The sequence below is a fragment of the Triturus cristatus genome, chromosome 7, assembly GCF_964204655.1.
Source record: "Triturus cristatus chromosome 7, aTriCri1.1, whole genome shotgun sequence".
Lineage (NCBI taxonomy): Eukaryota > Metazoa > Chordata > Amphibia > Caudata > Salamandridae > Triturus > Triturus cristatus.
Genome location: NC_140590.1, coordinates 719778261 through 719792073, shown reverse-complemented (window position 1 = coordinate 719792073; position 13813 = coordinate 719778261). Strand labels below are relative to the sequence as shown.

Sequence of the window (13813 nt, the reverse complement as noted above, 5' to 3'; positions counted from 1 at the left end):
GGTCCATGAATGGATGCTTTTGAATCCCAGATCACAGCATACATCCCGTTTTTTTCTTGGATAAGTCACCAACAGTGCTCTACCTTAGTGATTGTTAAAAGTCCTCTAGCTCCCTGGGCCTTGCCACTGTCTTGTCGCTTGTTGTCGGCAGCTGTAGCCCCATGTAGTGGTTTTAGTTGCAAAACCCACGCCTCATCACGTCTCTTGTGTCCACAGATCTCCCGGACGCCTGCTTACCTGAAGGACGGGCCTGCCATCTGTTTGTCTTGGGGATGGGTAAAGGCGGACTGTCTACAGTACATCTCTAGGCTAACTTGAAGAAATGCTCCTTTCCGAAAGTAGTGCTAGCTGCATGAGTGGGAGTAGCACCTCTACCTGGGCAGGGAGAGCAAACCTTGCAGGAGCCGTCTTTCTTTAGGGACAGTCTTATCCTTTATTAGTAAGGGTGTGTGAGACTTAGTATTTTTACCCCGGAACTACACCAAATGTCGGGAAAATTATCCAAAATTTCACTTAAAATTGTGCATTATATTCTCTGGGTACCTTAAGTGAAAATTTAGTAGTTTAGGAGGGTTAATCGGAAGAGTTCTATCTGTCTCAGCTCATCATGATGACTTAATATGCCATGTTGAGCGAGCATTGCTCCACACCTTGACTTATTACATCATCAAGTTCTCCTGACTGACTGCTAATTCTGGGTGGTCAAGAACATGATGAAAGACAAAGGAGTACATCATCTAGGTAGGAAACGAAGAGACCAATTAAGGCCCATCGTGGACTTGAATTCAAGGTGAGGAGAAACAATCACCTTGTGTGCGCGTCCTCTTGTATACTACACAAAGAAAAAATGATGGTACATAGAGCTTATTTCACCCCACAAAGACTAAACAAAATGTTCCCAGGCACGACAGATGTATGCCCCCGTTGCCCTACACAACAGGTGGATTTGCTACACATGATGTGGACATGTCCACGATTAGTACACTTGGAAACATTTATTAAAAATACTGAATGAAGTGGCTCTGGTGGTGGGGGTGACACACATGACTATTGTATTCTGGGGTTATGTACCAAACGTAAGAAACAGAAAGTGCAGGCCTGATTTGCTGATCTAGAATTGATTTTAGCACAATAGTCCATCGCGATGCGCTGGAAATCTGCTTGCCCCCAACAACGTTGGGATGGCATGATGAGGTTGTTAGATGGAGCGAGCCGAAAGGATGGAGATCAAATTAAAAAAATAGAGGACTGCGTAAAAACTCAATTTCGTTGGAATGGAATGCATTGTTGGAGCAATTTATTGCCACCGAACATTCACTACACTGAGACTTGATAAAATTAACAGGCTGTATAGGGAACGGATATTTAACAGACCCTGTGTATACCGAATTAGTGCCATATACACATAAACCTAAAAGTTTGGCAAAGATACCCGCAGGACTGAGATTAATGGGCTTGCCGACCTACAACCTATGGCAATATAGTAGTGAGTCTGGATTTGGGAGGGGGGTGGGACATGGTTGTTATCTTCTTAAGGGAAGTGGGTGGGTTTTCATACCTCTTATTTTTTTTGCATGGGATCACTGACACTGGAGATGTGTACGTAGAATGTTCAGTTAGATGCCGGGTTTTTCTACTGAAGGGACTATAGTATATGTTACTAAAGACCTCTACCAAAGTATAAATGCTGTCAACTTTGGCCATCTATTGGTGATTTCGGCACTGACATTTTGTATGCCTCTGACTCATGATTTGTTGTTCTGGAAAATCAATAAAATGTTTTTTTTAAATGTAGCTGCCCCTTTCTTTTTCCGCGCAGATTCTAGCTTCAAGAGCGCACAGGGTTAAAGAGAATGGCAGATTTACAAAGAAAATGAAACCAATAAAGAAAGCAGCAGATTGATATCGACACAGACATTTGATGTAGCAATAAAATGAGGGATAATAAAAGGATATGTATTACAAAAACTGAAGCGTGTTACAAGCCAGAGGGTCGAGTGTATTTGGAGAAGACGCCTCTCCTTCCAATATTACTTTACAATGGTATTGAATGGGAGGAGGGCGATCTTTTGTTAACTGTGTGTGTGCCGGCAGCAAATCTGCACTACTTTGTGGGACTGACGGGGTGGTTATGTTCTGTCAGCAGGTGCTAGTACTAACCTGACCAGTGTACTGTGTGACACTCACTCTCACTTCTCTACTTGCCGTTAGCGCAGTAGGGGTTTTGATGAAGAGGAGGGCCAGAGGTTTGACTAGGGCCTCAGCAGTGCTCAGCTAGATGTGGATCATGGCTGTTTGTTCGGCGCTATGCCTTTCACACTGGACGTTCTTGTTCTTGGAGGGCGTGGCTGGTGATTGAGCGGCAGGTGCGCGGGGCGCCGCTCCCGGCATGCACTCTGGTGTTGCTTCAGTGCACGTTGCCAGGTTTGGCAGAGGTGATTGGTGGGCGTGTAGGCCCATTGACAGTTCCTGGCTCACCCCAGTGCTTCCCCGGGCAGTGCAACATTGCTAGGCCGGACACGTCTTACTTTATTGTGCTCCATGGGGGCTCCTGAGTTTTCCTGCAGTAATAAAGAGGAGCGGCGGTACCAGGCGCAATAAAACAATGGGAACATTATTGAATTCATCAGATCCTTTGATGTGGATACTTGCATATCCAGACCGTGGCTTCAGGCGGGGAGGGAGGGAGGGGGGGAAGGAGGTTAGCGTCTTCAGTGTTTTCCCAGGCCGCTCACGGGGACGGCGCAGTGGCGGGACAGAAGCTGTGATTAGAGTCTTGCTTAATCCATAATGTGTACCCTGACGTTTACACCTCCGCATCAAATAAGTAAACGTTCGCAGCGTGTCAGAACAAGCCTCATCTCGTCTTCCCCGCTAACGTCTCAGCTGGCATGGGTCAACGTTGGGACTTGTTGCGATAGGTCTGTCTTCGCTGAGGTCTAGATTCTTACAGTCTTTTGTGTGCAAGAGGGAGGGAGGACACACTGTCAACACACTAGTCTAGATGGAATTCTGCTGGTGGTCAAACGGCAGTCCTCCATAGCTGCCTTTACTGTACTTCTCTGAGTGAGTTCTCCCTGAAGCCATCCATAATACTGTTTTGGTCCACTCCCAGAGTTTGTTGTAGGATTACACTATAATATTGACAATATCAATACTCAAAGGGTGCATGTATCTGATATTGTCACTACCGACTGGAAGACCTATTGATGTGACCCAGTAGTCCCCCTCATACCCCTTTAAGCCACTGACTCCTCATACCCTCCACACAAAGGGTTGTATTTGTAGTTTCTGGCTTGGGCTGAAATGCACCTCCTACCAGTCCAATAAAGTGTGTCCAGGAAGGAAAGCTTTGAAAATGCCTCTTTCGCCGACTGACTGGCAACCAACAATGTCAAACCAGCCTCCATGCTGATTGTAAAATTGACTTCTGTACAGCGCCTCTACCCTGATTAAGTACTGAGACTTTACCAGCAGTATGTTGGAGCCAGACAGCCTGAAGACTTGTGTGAATCTTAAGAGTGCTTCATGGACATTGGCCATGTATTCTGGCTAGTTCCTTCCAGCTGGAGCTAAGTTGAAACAAAGGTCAGCCCGTGCATCTTGATCTAAAAATCTGGTCTTTAACATCCCCATTAAAAAACGATATCCGCATCGCGCCAGGATTAGCATAGCAGTCTTCACGAGACTGCAAAACTGCTCAATAAACCACGCCATGGCAGAGATTAATTGATGACAACAACGTTACGGGGCCTGCCCCCGGATTAGCACTCCTGCCTCAGCAACCTAGTTAGTTTGTTTCAGCGACCATGTACCCAGTGTGGCACCGTCTCCTGCCCACAGTACACAATTACGTCTGTAGCGGCATTAAGCAGGGTGTTATGACACCCACCCACCATGTGCTGCAAGACACTATTCCTTTCAGCCCCCATTTTAACCTTCACTTAACATGGCTTCAGGGTGATATTGCTATTTATATAAAAACTTTCTTACCCCTTTCAAAGCCCAAAGTGCTTTGTTGTTGTTTGAATAAGTAGCTACGCTGTAACATTCACATAGCTCTTTCTATCCCTGTCGAGTCCGTGAAATGCATTGATTTACATCATGTCCCTAAGTGCCTGAAAGAATTACATGGCTAAAAAGGGCGCCCTTTTGGAGTTAATGGGAGAAGAGAGTGTTGGTTGTGGTTAGGGTTATGTGGGACTTACTAGGTGAGTTGCATAAACATTGGATACATGATATAAATATGGAGTGTCAAGTGTAGCTGCACTACAGTGTGAGAATAGACACACTTTCACAAGTGAATACTTAACTATTTAGGGAGGTCTGAATCATACATTGAGTCACTATAGATGTGGATCAGCATAGTCGCCCTCAGTTAATACACTATTCGGGTCTACCAGAGAATTGAGTCCACTCAGGAATGACGTAAGCCCAAGTAATCGAAGCAAGGTTAAGTAACTGAAGTATGGTATATGACGTGGCTTAAGTATAACTCCTAGATGCATGGCAAAGCGACCAGAGAATGGTATATGAAGGTCACCCTGGAGTGACATAAGCCCATGGCCTGGTGGCATGGTTAATCAACCAGACAATGCTCAAGGTGTCCGTTCATGCATAACATAAGCCCAAGTCCTGGTAAACAGAGAATGATATATGGGGCCCACCCAGGAAGAGGAGCCAACCAGAAATTGATTTGGAAGCCTATAGCATGGCTCTATGGCTCCCAAATCAATTTCTGGTGAAACAGGGAGCAAAACATAAGAATGAGCATTATACATTTAGAAATTATATTTGAACTGTGGTTAAACCCAGGAAAGTTTTAACACAAATCCCTATTGTGGGTAGCCTTGTAATGGCAGAGGGGAAGGGTGCACGATGGAATGGAAATGTCCTTGCATGGCCCTAGAGCATGCACCGTTGCTCTGTGTTGGACGGCTAGGAGAGTCATGTTATGCCCCTGCAGATTTCTGATTTCCAAACTATGGGATCACATTACTCTACCCTACGTGACTATTGCGGCTCAAAGGTTCACATCAAATAATGTTTTATGAGTGGAAATGGATCCTCAAAGCAAGTGCCACACATAACAGTGAGACTCGGCAGCTTAGGCGGGGGCTTGAGTATGAACACATAGGGCTGTATTTTATTTACACAAAAACAGTAAACCTAATACCTGCAAACATACTGTGGAACAGGTACAGTGTAAGTCAGAACAACTTAACAATTCTGTCTGAATAGTTATCCACAATTTGTAGGCTCGTGGTTGGCTCTTTATCAGGCCGTCCCTGCCCCACTTAACTTCGCCCATTTAGGCAAGAACTAAGGGTCTCAAGCCAAAATTTAGAGACACTTAGCTGCCCTACCAGAGAGCAAGTCTAGCTCTTATGCTGATCTGAAAACCATGCTAAAGGCATTCTTGTTAGGACCTCTTGACACCCGTCCTGAGAAATGTGCCTGGACAAGCTGGTGATAACTTGGCTCCATGATGCACACCCATCTTCTTTGTGTGCAATAAAGTGGCGTTCTGAGCAAAGAGCTAAATTCCGCTCAGTCTTCTAGCACCAAAACCCTCAAAGCCTATACTTGGTGGTGAAGACAGGCAATTTTATGGAGTTTGATGCAGGATGCTCCGGGTGTGCTTACCTGTATCCATGCCAACCATGCGCCAACGCTGTCTCGGGTCGACCAGGCTGACCTACAGTTTGTTCCTCCTTTAAAAGGAAGATATTATGCTGCAAACGAGACCAAGGAATCCGCAGATAACTCATTACTAAGCTGAGCCAAGTATACGCCATCTGCAAGAAGGAACTGTTCTTTTATTCACCCATTGCCCTGTGAACTTCAGGAGGCTTATCCTGAATAATCTAGCCATCTACCTGTTCAAACTTTTGCAGACTAATTCAGAGCTTTTGCGGACTATTCCTACCTCCAAACTCTCTTAGGAAAAATATAAGACCAGGAGATTACTGTGCCTCGGACCTTCTGATTAATCACAAATTGGCTACATTCCAGTTCTCAGTAAGGTCCCTCCTACCATACTGAGCCACCAAGCTGTAGGATATTAAAGCGAGGGGTGTATGCCCACTAACCAGAGTTTTCTCTGTGAAATGTGTTATGTTGCCCACATGAATGACTAACAACCTTGGTGCTAAGTGGAACCAACACACCCAATGCAGAGATTAGGGAAGAAAACAAAATGATAGACACATCTTAACAAAACACAACTCAAGTACTTGTTTAGATCAAATTGGAGTGTGCATATCTCTTGTAGCTGTCTTATTTCTATCTCCCGGCTCGCTGGATTTGCCTTTGCTCAAAACCCCACCATGTGGCCGAAGTTGTAGCCCCAACTCTTTGCAAACCCGAAGGGTCAACAGTGGAACCCTGTTGAGCCTGGTGAGATGAACCCAACTTTAATGGACAAGTAACGCTGTTGCCTCGTACACTGGCCATGCCTGGATTAACTTGGCTGGTGCTTCAACGGGGCAGCAAGGGTGACCTGCTGCTATTCGCACTGCTATAGAGTCACCCATTTCTAGTTGACCGGTTTTGGAAAATGGAAGGGCAATGAACACAGACATTCCTCTGAACCATTGTGCATTGACGAGCTGTACCTTGCTTCCACGACCCCTTCCTTAACGCACCCAAATCAGATCTGGAACTTGCTGCCAGCTCCTGTCAACCTCTGTAACAGAAACAGCTGGTAGTCCGTACCAATTTGACCCCTTTGTGTAAAAGCTTCCTGCAGCCTCACGAGCTATGTGCTTTAGGAAAGCAAGGCAACTCTGTGCGATTACATGCCTAGTAGCATAGATTTCCTGCCTCCATTCATCTTGCAGATCCACAGAACATTAACCCAGGCCTTCAGTGCAAATATTTCTCCACCCATGACTTCACCCAAGAAACCAAAATAGTGCCGAAATGCCCCGTGCCCCATTTTGCTCTCCTGCATTTGGGCGCTAGGATAGTAGAAACGAGTTCCTCGAGTAACCAGTAATATGCTTCCAGATGTTTTCGGAGAATGGAGTGTCTTTTTTTGGCTGCCGCGTCTGGAAACTTCTGAAATACTGCATCTAAAAAGAGAAAAGTTTTGACAGAATTTTTCATAAACCAGGCACACACTTAGCCGTAAAACATGGCCCATGGAATTATGCTACAGGGAAGCACAAAATTATGAAGCAGGGTTGCCTAAATTATATTGCATGATAAGGCAAATTATGGGGTATATTTTCTGATAGGATTCATTATTTTGTAATTTTTACGCATGGTAATAGTTCTGGGCAAAAATGTCACCTCAGTAGTAATTTAACAACCAAATGCAGAAATAAAGAACTGAAAGAGGACCAGTTAACCTTTTTGAAGGGCCTTCCACTGCGCCCAAGCACATCATCACGTTTTAAGTAACTTTTGATCCAACTGAGCTACAAACATTTTTTTGCTAAAATTTGCAATTTATGGAGCAGATGCATTATGGGGTGAATCTGTAATTAGGTAAAAAAAAAACTGTGACCATAGGATCACATAATTCCAGTAGCCCTGCTGGAAACATATTGTCTTTTTTTAGGCAGATGAGTACGACCTGTTTCAGCAACTGCTGAATCATTAATAGACTCAGCAATAAATGTAATGTCGGATCAAAACACCACATACCAAACATAGAAACAACCTGTCCACACATGAAGCACCACGAGGGTGGGAAAAAGTTCAAGAAATGTGACATCTCCACTGGAATTGAGTCAATCCATTCAAGAGGCCTGGTTTGAATATTGTGCTCTAGAATGGCATCAAAACCAGCACTCCCTGCTGCATCAGTGAACAAACGCATCTCTTAATTTGATGCCTTAGGTGCAGGACAGACTATGGTGCCTTTAAAGTTATCAAAGAAGGATGACCAGATCGTCTGGTCTTCCTTTGCCTTAGTGGAAAGCCTGCTTCTATGGTGCTTCGCCTTCATGCCAGACATTGCTTGGACACTCAACCGTGAGATGTTCTGAAGAGCAAAGTTCAGTTGTCCAATTAAAACCTGAAGCTGGTGAGAGGCTACCATGCATGCCTGATTGAAAGCAGTGACCTTATCTACAGGTAAGGTCAGACTTCCTTAACAATGTCAGTTTCTGTCCCAAGAAAAAACAAAGTGGTGGCTGTGCCAGTGGTTTTGCCGGCTGCCCTGAGGACAGTCAGTTTCTTCATTAGATCAATGAATGTCAATAGCGAGGTCTTACACCCAGAAGAGACTGCTGGTCTCAGGAGTAAGAGGGCAGCTAGGAAATGTATAACGGAGTCTGCCCTACCCTCCCTCCAGAACGTCTACCCTCGGAGTGCTAAAATGCTCAAAATAGGTGCAGAGCACTGCCAAACCCACAGCATGCATTTTTCAAAAAGGACCCCTCAAAATGGAAACCTGGGAGGTAGAAATCTTCAGAGTGCACTGGGTAGTAGCCTGAATGCTGACTCGATATTTGTCTTCTCTCTTCCAAGAGACCTGAAAAGTGTTATGGCATGGTCTAGCATTCCTGAATGAGCATGATGATCGGTCTAGGGACTCATTTGCGGACTCCTTTTTGGAGCGGATAAATTGTCTTTCTGTGGAACAGTGCCCAATCGGGAGCAAACAAAATTCTGTGAAAAAAGGAATATCTACTTTACTACGAACTCTTCCTTTATCATCCTTCTTTCTTCCTAGCTCCTCGTTGGCCATTAAAAATTGCGGATTCCTATGCACTTTGCACTTCTCAAACCCTATGGATGGGATTTTGTACCTGTGGCAAGCACCAAAATCTAATTCTTGACCAGCTTGCGCATTAGTATAGACAGTAAACCATGGGGTCAGTATCCGCTAATCAACTGGAAAAGGCATTTTGGAATGATGTTGGGCCGGAATCTCACTTCTGACCTCACCAGTCTTTAGCTATGTTGAAGCATTTGAACTTAGGATCGGAAGGGAACCCGAAAAAGGGTACGGTATGCTGAAACTTACAAATCCCTGCTAGATGTGTGCAGCCCTTTGTGGTATATGCTGCAGAGGCCTTCTTCCAGTAGTTCCGCCATAATCTTTCTTCTGCACGAACAATCATATTCTTGTAGTAAGCATCTGCAGACCTCATGACGGATGCCTAGCTAATAAAATAGTCTGATAGATTGTGAAACCTTAATCCAGGTGGTCAGAGTCTTTCCCTCCTTAGCTTTGCTGGCTTTGTAGGTGCACTATTTAGACCCTTTAGTCACCTTTTCTATAGTCTTTTCACATGCTAAATTTAATAGTTCCTCAAAAACCTCCGTGCTATTTTCATTATTTTTTGTCCTCCGACAAATGCATCCTCAATTAGTTCCTAGGGTAAAGTAATTGTATCAGGTACTGGCAAATGTTCTTCTTTATCCTAGCCTTTCTTTTTGTTGTCCTGGCCTCTTCTCTTTTTCTGCTCGAGAGGTTGGGGCACTGCAGGTCTTGACATGCTCCCCCTCTGACTGGCTAACACGGGCTGCCCCACCCCAGGCTGACTAGCATGGCCTGTCCCACCCAGGCTGACTAGCACTGCATGTTCTATCCACACTATAGACTAGTGTGTGCTGCTGGGGATGGCTGCACCACAGACCTCTGCCTTTTATCCTTTTTAGCAGGGGCATCAGCTTTTTGGCTGTGGAGTGGCTATCTGTTGTCTGGTCATTGAGCGACAGTAGGCTGCCATGGGGTCTAGAGCACAAAGAGGCCATCTGATCTCTGTTCAGGCCTTAAAAGGACAGTCAAGGCTCACCTCCGAGTGCCTCTAGCCCCCACTGTCTGAGGTCCCCATTCCACATAATTTCGGCAGAATCGCAGTTTACCACCCCCACCCCCTCTCCAGTCCCTTGTAAAAGCCCATGGTAACCATTCCTGTGCTGCTGCCGGACTCACTGCTAGCTACGGCACCCCTAATTTGGGTGTGCTTTGTTCAAAGACAATGTATGCAATGAGTACTAAAATCCAAATATAAATCCAGTATTTGTAAAGCGCGAACAGTTACCCGGAGGCATCCCGGCGCTGGGGGCCGTCGGAAAGATTAAGCAAGCTATTGCCCAGAGTCACATGGTGCTGAGCTGACCTGCCACCGGTGCCGGGGATCCAACCGTAGGCCCCAGATTCCAGCGTCAGTCACCCTGGCTGTGGCGCCACACCTCTTCCCAAAGTACTCCGAAGGAAGCAAAATTATCTTCTACAAAAATGTAAGTTTCACCCCCCTAGATGCAGCCTCTGTTCCAGCCACACTGTTGCATACTGAAGTGGCAGGTTTCAACAGATGTTAAGTGACAGTATGTACCCTCTCAGTTGTGACCTGCAACCTTAGAACTCCCTCCTCACCACATAATGAAAGTACAAAACCACCTTCAGTTTCTGAAGGCAGTGTAAACAAGGTTGTCCAGTCTTCAAACCCTTGAGTGAGACTTAATCTCTGTTCAAAAGAACATCTGAAACTCATCAATGTCTGCCCAACCAACGTAGTTTGGTGCATACATAGTTGCTGATAAATAGCTCAAATACAACCAATCTATCCTGATACTCTACACCAAGTTATGAAACTGTAATGGTTTTAACACACCCACCATGTTATGACTCCTCAATCAAGTATAGTGAATAAATGTAGCACGTTCACTGTATTCCTTCTCATATACATTTTTCACATTTGGTCATATATTAGAAGTGACAAACTGAATGTGACCTAACCAAGCCTTGCATTTGGTTCAACACAGAAACCAGACTTCCTGATGCGAGGCCTCCAGCTATTTAGAGAGATGGTAGAAGCAGAGAGCAGCTATTTAGCGTGAAGTCTAATAGTCTGCATCCTTTCCAGAGCGTCCTGTAAATGTCGCTTTTAGAGGCAACAAACCCTCTTTCAAAAAGGAATTAGAAGTCATCTAAACTGTTGCTCTACTAAATAGAAACAACTGCAGTTCTGTTCCAGGCTTGTAGGCAGTTCCTGTAAGAGGGCATCTAAGTCACTTCTTTTTCAGAGTTTTATATAGCGCGAACTTGACCCGAAGGTATCAGAGCGCTTTACATGAGCACCAGTTGCCAAAATGCATTCAGGGCAATGTACACCAGTGGGGTGCTCATTAGAAAAGGCAGTAATACTTTACGAACTTCTGCCTACGACCCCCACTGAGCTCTCATGCTCTAGGGCCCATCAAAGTACCCACTACTTCAGGGTTTCTCATTAGCCGCCCCCCCCCCCCCAAACTCATGCTGACGCCTCCTTGATATCTTGGCTCTCCGGGTGACACTTCAGTCCCTCGATAATTCATAAATTGCCTTGTTTTAGAGTTCCTCACATAGTCCCTTCTTTAAGTGCACCAAACCCACTCCTTCCTACTAAGCATCCCCTCATAAAATCACCCCACCTCGCCTAGATCTCCCCATGTTTCATTACTTCCCTTGTATCTCTGCTCTAGGGTAGATGTACATGGTGGTCACTCATCCATATGTTCTAAGGCGTCTCACAGAACCTTGCTCTAGTACCCGCTCTTTAGATCCCCCATCCACTAGACCCCCCCACACATCTTTCTGTTCAGCCTTCCTTTGCTCTTTTCTCTGCGACCCTACTTACCCCTCAATAGATCCCTTTGCGCTCAGGCATCTCGTTGCGAGGTGTAGATTTCAGCTCTTTGTTGACCCTTTGATGCTTCTCGCAGTTTAGAACTCAAAAGATGCCTTCTATTTTGTGATATGCAGAACTGTTGTAACTTTGTAAATAATTGAAGCATGAGTTGCCACCTCAACAGGATTGAGGTAATCCACCAATTTTTTATGCAGGGGGAAAATATTTTTAATTAGTGGCAAATGATGTGAAAGGCTTTGTTGAGAAACCCGCGTAATTCACTTTAAAATTAATTTTGGTCATCTGTCACAGTGAAACCACCTCACTGCATAACCTAGGTGTCAACAGGCAATCGACTAGTCGGAGCAGTGTAGTTCTCCCCCTCCTCAAACCAGTGCACCCCTTTGGAAACTTCTGAAGCTGCCTGTGGTGTCGAGGAGCTACAGTCCCATTCATTGTTTGAGCCCAAGAGCCTTGGTCTTTGAGGACCCTGGGTCCAGGAAAATGACTGATTCATTGGCCTTTGTAGACCAGGTCAGGGAAAAGAGGACTGATTCATCAGCTTTAATGGGGATCAGCCCAGGGAAGAGTGTATATGTTCATCAACCATCGAAGGGACAAAGCCAGGGAAGAGGATTTCTTTATCAACCTTTCCAGATTAGGACCATTAAAGGGCTTGCTTAATCTATCTTTGCAACAGCAGGGCCATGAAGAGGATTGGTTCTCAAACATTTGACGGGGAGGTACCAGAGAAGGGCATAGGTTCTTCACTCTTTACAGGTATAGGAAGGGAGGAGTGCAAGGGAAAACAATTGGTTTATCAAGCTTTGCAAAGGTGTTGCAAGTGAAGATGATTGGTTTATCAGTTAATGCAGGGCAGGGCCGGGGATGAGGAGTAGTTTTGTTGCCATCATGACGATAGTGTCACAAAAGGCTACTTGTCAATCTGTGTAGAGAAGGGAAGGACGCTTGCTTAGTCATTGTTTTGAAAATGTTCAGGTAAAACTCAAGGTTTGTCTGACTTTGCAGCTGTTTTTTTTATAAACAACTTTTATTGAATTTTCTTTCCACAAGTTGCACAGTCATGTCAGTTAACCATGATGCAGGTCAAATGGATATGATGGTATCATCGTCCGGCAGGCAGACAGTGCTGGAAATATAATGGAGTGCAGGTTCAAGCCAACTGTCCCAGCCATTTCCCCCAGTCCTGACCATGTTTCAAGGGACAACCCCTGGCATCCTACACGGGTCGCTCCTGCTGTGCACTCCAGTCTACCCCAATCTCCACATTGATAGGGTGGACGGGGCAGGATTTTTCCACCAGGTGGCCAAGTCTTGCGTGGCCATAATGAAAGCTGTTCCCAGGAGCACCAGGTCCGCACTCGAGCCCCCAGAACCCTCCATGACCCCCAGCAAGAGCATCACAGGTAAAAGGTCTACCTCCCATCCGAACACATAAGTTAGCTCACCCACCAAGGCAGTCCAGGATTCCTGGATCCTGGGGCACAACCACTCCATATGATAGAAATCGGCAGGGATAAAGGTGCAACGGAGGCAGGCAGGTTCAGGGAGGAGGCCCGACCGGGGAAGTCTGGCCAGAGTGAGATAGGCACAGGAAAGATAATAGGTCTGAATCAGACGCAGCCTGGAAGAAATGATAATAACCCTAGGTGCCATCAGCACATCCCGCCATGCAGCATCTTCAAGGGGATGCAACCAACCTTCCCAAGATGGTCTAGTGTACCTGGGGTATTGATTATTAATGTACAATATATTTGGGAGATACCACCCTTGCCTTACGCACCCATAAGTGCCTTAGCCTCCAACGGATTAAACGTGGAGAGAGGGGTGGCTTGGACTACATGGGTGTGGCGTGCATGTCGTAGCTGTAAGTATTTATAAAATTGTGTGGATGTGAGAGCATAAGTATTTTGAAATTCTTCGAAGAACCGTATGTGGGTCCCAGACCACACGTCCCCCAGTTGATCTATTCCAATAAGATCCCAATTCCCAAATCCCCTCAGTGCCATCACCTCATGTAACCAGGTGCCATGCCATAGGGGAGTTTACTGTGTGGGTCTAGTGTCCCAGTGAGTGTGGCAGAGTGCAACACTCCAGGCAAGGAAGACCACCCTGGTCCCGTGGGTGTGGCAGTGGGGATTAGAACTCCACAAGGTAGTACAATGATCCGAAGATTTCCCAGGACTGTCACTTCCAGTCGGTAGGCGGGATCCAAACAT

General features: G+C 45.6%; 1 protein-coding gene across 2 annotated transcripts in view; it reads left to right on the top strand.

The window, feature by feature from the left end:
• The window catches only part of RPTOR (regulatory associated protein of MTOR complex 1), a 1825560-nt gene that overhangs the window by 402372 nt on the left and 1409375 nt on the right, over positions 1-13813 (top strand). The window lies entirely within an intron of this gene.